Here is an 8,773-nt window from a genome sequence, read left to right as displayed (position 1 = left end):
CTCTCGGTCTGTCCATCTGTTTGTGGATGAAAAGATGTACTGAACTCTAGCCCGGTACCCAAAGTCTCATGCAATTGATTCCAGAACTTTGAGGTAAACTGGGTTCCTCTATCTGATACAATGTTCCTAGGAACTCCATGCAGACATACGATCCTGGTCATGTATATCTTTGCCAACTTAGCACTGGTGTAAGTGGTCTTCACTGGGACGAAATGAGCTACCTTCGTCAAACGATCGACTACAACCCATATCGAGTCATAGCCTGAATGAGTCCTGGGAAATCCCGTGATAAAATCCATGCCTAGCTTATCCCACTTCCATTCGGGTATCGGCAATGGCTGTAGCAATCCTGCTGGCTTCTGATGCTCTGCCTTCACTCTTTGACATACATCACAAACTGCTACATACTCAGCAATATCCTTCTTCATTCCGGTCCACGAGAAACTATCCTTCAAATCTAGATACATCTTGGTGTTTCCTGGGTGAATCGAATATGGTGAATCATGGGCCTCCTGCAGAATCAACTTCCTGATCTCAGGGTCATTAGGCACATATACGCGGTCCTCAAACCATAAGGTATCGTGTTCATCCTCATGAAATCCTTTGGCCTTTCCTTTGCTCATCCTTTCCTTTATCTCGGCAATCTCCTTGTCCATCTTCTGAGCTTCTCTGATCTTATCCATTAAGGTAGACTGAATTTCCAATGCTGCTACATAGCCTCTCGGAACTATCTCCAAACTTAGCTCGCGAAGATCTTCTACTAACTCCTTGGGTAATTCTCCAGTCATGAGTGTATTGACATGACTCTTGCGGCTCAACGCATCGGCTACTACGTTAGCCTTTCCGGGATGATAATGCAACCTCATATCATAATCATTGATGAGCTCCAACCATCTCCTCTGCCTGAGATTCAACTCCTTTTGCGTGAAGATATACTTCAAACTCTTGTGATCCGTGTACACCTCACAATGGTTTCCGATGAGAAAATGTCTCCACGTCTTCAACGCACGCACTACGGCTGCTAACTCCAAATCATGTGTAGCATAATTCAACTCATGGGGTTTAAGCTGTCGTGAGGCATATGAAACAACTCTTCCCTCCTACATAAGCACTGCTGCAAGTCCTCGACGAGAAGCGTCGCAATACACCTGATAATCCTTGCATTGATCTGGAAGAATCAACACTGGAGCTGTAACCAAACATTTCTTCAACTCCTGAAAACTGGCCTCACATCCCTTAGTCCATTTGAACCTGGTGTCCTTCTTCAACAACTCCGTCATGGGCTTTGCAATCTTCGAGAAATTCTTAATGAACCTCCTGTAGTATCCTGCGAGTCCAAGAAAACTTCGGATCTCTCCAACTGACGTGGGTGCTTCCCAGTTTGTCACAGTGACAACCTTGGTGGGGTCTACTGCTATTCCTTCTCCGGATATAACATGTCCGAGGAATCCAACTTCCTTCAACCAAAACTCACATTTGCTGAACTTGGCATATAACTGATGTTCTCTGAGCTTCCCAAGTACCAAACGCAAATGCTCCTTATGCTCCTCTTCATTATTCGAGTAGACCAATATATCATCAATGAACACCACGACAAATTTATCCAAAAACTCCATAAACACCTGGTTCATCATGTTCATGAAATATGCAGGTGTGTTAGTCAGGCCGAATGACATAACGGTATACTCATATAACCCGTACCTTGTGGTAAAAGCTGTCTTAGGTATATCCTGCTCTTGAATCTTTAGCTGGTGATATCGTGATCGCAGATCGATCTTGGAAAATACTTTAGCTCCTTGCAACTGGTCAAACAAATCATTGATCATCGGTAGTGGGTACTTGTTCTTGATTGTCACTTCATTCAATCCACGATAATCAACAACCATCCTCAACGATCCATCCTTCTTCTCCACTAGAAGCACTGGTAATCCCCAAGGTGACGAACTTGGGCGGATATACCCTTTATCCAGTAACTCCTTAATCTACTTCTTAATTTCCTCCAAATCCTTTGCGGGCATCCTATACGGTCTCTTAGATATTGGCCCTGTGCCTGGCAAAAGCTCAATCAAAAACTCGATGTCTCTATCCGGTGGCATGCCTGGCAATTCCTCTGGAAATACATCAGGGAAATACTTCACCACTGGTACTTCCTCCTGTACAACTCCTTATAAGGAATTCACTTGAGTCCTCTTTGGCACATGCCGGGATACATACTTAATCCTCCTTCTTCTGGGGTGGTGAGCATAATCGACTTACTGGCGCAATCAATGTTCCCTCCATACACCGATAGCCAATCCATACCCAAAATCACATCCAAACCTTGTGACTCTAGAATTATCAGATCTGAGGGGAAAACATGCCTACCTATGGTCAATGGCATTTGAAAACATCCTTGGCTTACCATATGCTCTGCTCCCGGCGAGCTTACTAACATAGGTGTTCTAAGAACTTTGGTGGGCAACTTATACTTATCCACAAATCCCCTTGATATGTATGAATGCGATGCACCAGTATCAAAAAGAACGATTGCAGTAAATGACTTAACCAAAAACTTACCTATTACTGCATCTGGTTGCGCTTCAACCTCCTCCACGTTAACATGGTTCACTTGTCCCCTGTTGAAAGGGTTGGGCTTCTTCCCAGAGCTTCCATTGCCATTTCCATTCTTAGCTTCAGAACACTCCATGGCGTAACGTCCATTCTTCCCGCACTTGAAACAAGTAATGTGACTTAGATCCTTCTTGGCGGGCGTTGCTAGGTTGGAACGGTTCTGAACGTTGCTTCCTCCATTCACATTCCCATTCTTGGGGCCACTATGGTTGTGAGAACTCCCTCCATTGGAATTGTGACCTCCATGGTTATGGTGAATGTGTCCTCCCGAGTTTGGGGTAAAACGGGGTCTCTACTGAGCTCCTGAATTATACTTCCCTTGTCCATACTTCCTCTTGCGATTGTCAATCTGCTGGTGCTTCCCTTCATTCATAAGAGCTCTATCTACCAACTCCTGGTAGTTGTTGAAGGTTGCCATCATTAACTGCATGCTCAGCTCATCATTCAGTCCTTTCAGAAACTTCTCCTGCTTAGCTGCATCCGTAGCAACGTCATCTGGGCCATAACGTGCTAACTTACTAAAATCATCCACATACTGGCCCACTGTGCATCCTCCTTGGCGCAAGTTGCGGAACTCGTGCTTCTTCATGGCCATAGCTCCTGCTGAAACATGGGCAGCGCGGAAAGCCTGCTAAAACTGGTCCCATGTGATAGTGTCGATGGGGTAAGTGGCAGTGAAATTCTCCCACCATGATGATGCGGGTCCATCAAGCTGATGTGTGGCAAATCACACTCTCTCCGCATCTATGCATCCTGCAGTGGTCAACTCCCTTCCAATCTTGTGGAGCCAATCGTCTGCAACTATCGGATCGGTGCTACTGGAGAACACCAGCGGATTCAGCCTTAAGAAACGAGCTAAGTGATCAACAGGTGGTGGTGGTGGTGGGTGGTTGTTGTTGCTGTTCCCCTGATTCTGATTCTGGACTAGTATCCGCATCAAGGCATTCTACTGCTGGATCAACTCGGTGAGCTCCGGCGGGAAAACAAATCCATTGTCGCGTCTCGGAGGCATCTGATGGGTTTAGAAAAGATGAGAAAACAGAATAGAATGAGGTTTAGAGGGAAAACACTACCCATATGCACATGAGACAAACACAAACATATCACTTCAATCAATTCAAGCAAGGGCATACAATCGGTCTAACTATCGTTACAAAAGTGCTCGGACTATACTATATACATGGGGGTATACTACTACTGGTATGGTGGTCGACTAGAAAACTTGATCGATGGAAGACTCCATGATATCTGCTCCAGCTTCATCAACATAGTCATCATCGCTATCATCGGGGTCCGAGTCGGTGTCATCAATGATGATGTAGTTCTCCGGACAAGTGGAATCATCGTCTTCTCCTCCTGGCGCGGGGTCTCCCATGAATACTCCTAGCTTCCTTGTCAAATCATCATTCTTATCCACGAGTATCATCATTTCCTCCTCATATCCATCACATGTAGACTTGAGTTCTTCCTCTAGCTCCGTGATCCTGGTCATTTCCTTCTTTAGATCTATCATGCTTGGGCACATCTGGTTCTCCTGGCGACGAATGTGCTGGTTTAACTCCTGGATGAAGGCTGCAATAGACCTGTCCCTCCTGGTGCTGATCATCTCCCATTGCTCATCTCGGCGCCCACAAATCTGGTAGATAATATCCTTGAGATCCTTGTGGCAAACTTCTCCAATGCGTCCCATAGTGATGTGGGCTGCCATGCTCTTTCCTAGACTCCAGGTTGGTGCATCAAAGGAAAACTCTATGGGCTTAGTGACTGGCATAAACGTCCTTCCTGGAACTTGAACTCGAATCATCCAGCGCTCCTCTTCTAGTAAAGTGGCAATGTAGCTCCCGGTGAAGCTTGGTATTCCGATGTTCAGGTATCTAGTAACTTCCTTCAAGTGTCGTCCAAAAGATGTATCTTCATCCAGTTGTGTGAACTTGTTCCTTGCATCCGCCATCCTATAGAGTAGAAAAGGGAGAGGAGTCAGAAATGAGAAGATAGTAGTGATCTAGAGCTTTAGCTTAGTGGTCGTGTCCTACAGTCAGCGTGTGCTCTGATACCATCTTGTAGCGACCAGACCTCAAACAGTCTGATCTCTATGCATCAGTGTCATCCCTGGATCGGTAATGCTAACACGCATAGTACTCGAGGATTTATAACAGAGGTTCAATCACACACTTATTACATCGAATATCTCAAAAGAGAACTTATTACAATAATATGGCTTAAGGCCATCTAAAAACGATAACAACGGAAGGCTTGGAAGATAAAGTGAGTCCATCAACTCCAACGGCATCACTGAGTGAAAGACAACGACCTATGGCACCTTACTCGTCGTCTGAAAAGTCTGCAATATGAAACGTTGCAGCCCGAAACGGGCCAGCACATGGAATATGCTGGAAATGTAACACATAGGGTAATGAACAGAATAAATGCTATCACTACATGCATATTTGGCTGGTGGAAAGCTCTATGGTTATAGTTTTGCATAAAGCCAATTTTTTCCTACAACAAAGGAATAAATTTTATTTAACTATCATGGTGGTTGTTAAACATTGAGAAGGTTCCTCCAACTCAATCCCAATTAAACATCATCATTAAACCCAATCAAATTATATTTAGAGTGATGAGATCAACATGATAATCCAAGAACTAGATACTCAAAACATCCATAACAGGGGACACGACTAACCATGATTAGTTTGTACACTCTACAGATGTTTGCGCACTTTTCCCCACAAGACTCGAATACATCCATGGTCGGAGAAATGAGACATAGTCTTTCTGAAACAATAACTCTTTACTCTGGGTGGACAGTTACACCTAGTTTCCCCTACATCTGCTAGCCCACCACTGAAAGAGGTCTTGCAACTTACTCAACTATGCTAGAGCCCATAATAGCTTGTGGCTGCACACGGAAGTTTCTAGCATGAATAATCTTATGATCCCTTTGAGCCTGGGTGGCGGACCGTAGGATAATCACACGGGTACTCCTTGATATCCTAGGACAACACTGGATTCTCCAGGTGCCCTGACAACCACTGGGTACTCCAGGGTGCCTCAAGCAATCCACCCAGATGTGTATTTAAGTAGCCACCTTAAGTTCACCATTAATAATAACTCTCACATCTGTCATGAATCACTTGAACCAAACCACGTCCACGAGAATAGCATAGCAATATAAGCAACGTAGAAGTAACTCCCAAAGGTTTGATAGTAAACCAGGCAATAGGTTCTACCTCATCATCTACTTCCCAGAACCCACATGTTAAACAGATCCTAACCATGCACTTGTTTGAGGATTGTTCTAATGCAATAAAACTGGGTAGTAAACAGGTATGATCAAAGTGTTACTTGCCTTGCTGATGATCCGTGAAACCTAGAGACTCGTAGTAGCACGTTTCGCACTCCGGGTACTCTATCACAAAAAGACAAAGCATACAATGAGCACTCAACTAGAATCACGGGTAAAAATCAAATAAGAGATCTAACCAGAAATTACAACTTAAGAACTCCGGTTTGCAAAAAGAATCAAATGAAACGTGGCAACGAAACTCAAACTGCGAAAGAAACAAGATTCATTTACTAATATGGACTAGAGTCAAATTTTACAGTACCAAAATCTTGTTCAAGTTGGTTAAACAGAAATAGGGCTTCGAGACGAAGATCTAGGCGCTTGAATCGTCCGATTCCGATAAACGAGCAAAAATATAAACTAAAACGAAAATCAGGGCAGAAATCACGATCGAAAATAATCGCGGAAAAACCTTGGAAAAAGAAAAACTGACGAACAGACTAACGGATGAACGTTCGCTGTCTGCGTCTAACAGGTGAACACCGTTCGTTAAAACGAACGTACGAACGAGCGTTCGCTAAATAACTAAACCAGAAAAAAATAAAACCGATCTATAAAGATAAATTTAGGGCTTTCAAAAAAAATCAAACGGTTTTCTAATGAAAACCGGCGGCGGTGGCGGGCTACTTAGGCGAGGTCCGGCGAGAGTCGGCGGCGGCTCCGGTGGGCTGGGCAGCGGCGGCGGCGAGGGGATCCGGCGGTGGGCGGCGGAACGGGCGGCGGCGGCGGCGCTACGGGCGATGGCGGCGCTGCTGGTCGACAGCGCGGCAAGGAGGCGACGGTGACTGGCGGCGGCGGCGCGGGAATCAAGGCGGCGGGTTCAGCGGCTGGCTAGGGTTTCGGCCGGGTCGGGCCTTCGGCTTATAAAGGCCGGCCGGGTGGGTGTCCCAGGCAGACACTGCCTGGTAAGGTCGGATCGTTTTTTTTAAATATCCCGCTGCGCAGAAAAACGAAGAAAAGAAATACTAAACGGACTCCAAAAATCCTGAAATAAATTTTCCCCATCCTCTAAAAATATAGCGGACAAAGTGAACATTTATTTGGGCCTCTAGTGCAATTTGAAAAATGTATTTTTTCCTAATTCTGATAGAAAGAAGTATACAAATCACCCTCAAATCCACTCTTTGGGATACATACCCCCTGAACTCAAAACCGGGACAAATAACACCCTCAAATCATCAAAACCGGCTTAATAACCCCCTTGAGTGGTTTCTGTCTAATTTTGAGTGGTTTTTGTCCCTGATTAGACGCTGACTGGGCAAAAAACTCTAAGTAGGCTACCGTGGGTCCCATTAGTCAAATATCCCTTACTTCTCTCTCTTTCTCCTTTCTCTCTCGCGAAAATTCCCCAATCGCCGATGAACCTCGCCTCGCTTTATCTCTCCTAGTCCACAAATTTTGCCGCACCCGCCGCCCTGCAGTCCCACTGGCCAGCAGACCTGCGAGACGGTCTGTGGTTCCAACCTGAGCCTGCTCCTCCTGGGCCTCTACCTGATCCCCATCGGCGACGGCGCGGTGCGCGCGTGCCTGCTGGCGCTGGGCGCTAGGAGCAGCGGCAGGAGACGAGCTTCTTCAACTGGTACATCTTCGTTGTGTCCTCGGGCGGCTTCGTTGGCCTAGTGCTCCTCGTGTGGTTGGACATCGGCTTCACCCTGTGTGCACTGTAGGTGCTGCTGGGGATGCTCATATGGCTGGCTGGCTTCTCTTTCTACAGGAATCAGTTGCCCGATGGAAGCTCCATCACGAGAATCTTGCAGGTATCTGCTGCGTGTTTGTTTATTCATATTCAAGACTACAGTCTGTTCTAGTAGTACTGATGGCAATTCGACCAAATACTTGGCATCAAACAGGTTCTTGTTGTGGCATTCAAGAAAGAAATGTTCAGTTGCCTGACAACTCAAGTGAACTGAAGCAGCTGAACCAAGATGGATCTCATGGAGCCCGAAGAACCCAGGGACAAGGTACTACAACTGCAGCAAAGCACTAGTGCTTCTCTGCGTGTGCACTTGGTTCAACTCAAATTTCCTCTCTGTTAATCTGTTGCTTCTGATTCTTTTTGCTTCTGATTTTGTTGGTAATTGTTCACTCGCTCTTGTGAACCCAGGGAGTCGACTGCAGATATTTACTTTGGCATGATGATCCACACACTTCATTTGTGAGCATGTTGTGTCTCGACTGAAGGAACGGCAGCTTGTCGAAGAATAAGATGTTGGACGCGTATCTGCGTGATTTGGAAGCCAAGCATCATGGAGAAGTTGTTGTCCTGAAGAACAAGATTCAGAAAGTGCAGTTGTTCCTTGTGGTTGCTCTGTTCTGCTTTGCCATTTCCTTCTTTTGGAAATGATTTACATCATGAAAAAAATTGTTTGTGAAGGACTCATTTATGTATGCTGTTAAGCAAGATGCAAAATGTATGTTGGAGAAGTTGATGTCCTGAATGTATGTTCTGTTATGAAAACATTCAGAATTTGTATTGAGTGATGTTATGAAAAATCAAATTTTGGTACTTGTGCTATGTTTTATGTGTGCCATCATGTATGTGCCGTCGGATATTCCTATGTGTGTTGCCATGTATGTGTGCTGTCATGTAAGCAATGCACAAGTACTATGTTAATAATATAGAACCAAATAGGATTACAGATATATATTTGGTGTTCAATCCAGAAAAAAATAGTATGGTTTATGTTCAATCCAGAACCAATATAGTTGGCCGACAGTACAGATAATACATGACTGCATATATAGTACATGACATGACTCCTGATACAAAAAAGACTCCTTCAACATCAAACTGGAGGCCCTGCTCTGCCTTTC

General features: G+C 45.0%; 1 long non-coding RNA gene across 1 annotated transcript; it reads left to right on the top strand.

Annotated features, from left to right (window-relative positions):
• Window positions 1-7,270: 7,270 nt before the first annotated feature.
• LOC123065136 (uncharacterized) lies at window positions 7,271-8,545 on the top strand. The gene is made up of 3 exons (XR_006430904.1): window positions 7,271-7,716; window positions 7,810-7,920; window positions 8,064-8,545. It is a non-coding gene; the product is annotated as an uncharacterized lncRNA (long non-coding RNA).
• The last annotated feature ends 228 nt before the right edge of the window (window positions 8,546-8,773 follow it).

Source organism: Triticum aestivum, chromosome 3B, assembly GCF_018294505.1.
Source record: "Triticum aestivum cultivar Chinese Spring chromosome 3B, IWGSC CS RefSeq v2.1, whole genome shotgun sequence".
Lineage (NCBI taxonomy): Eukaryota > Viridiplantae > Streptophyta > Magnoliopsida > Poales > Poaceae > Triticum > Triticum aestivum.
This window is presented reverse-complemented; position numbering and strand designations above follow the sequence as displayed.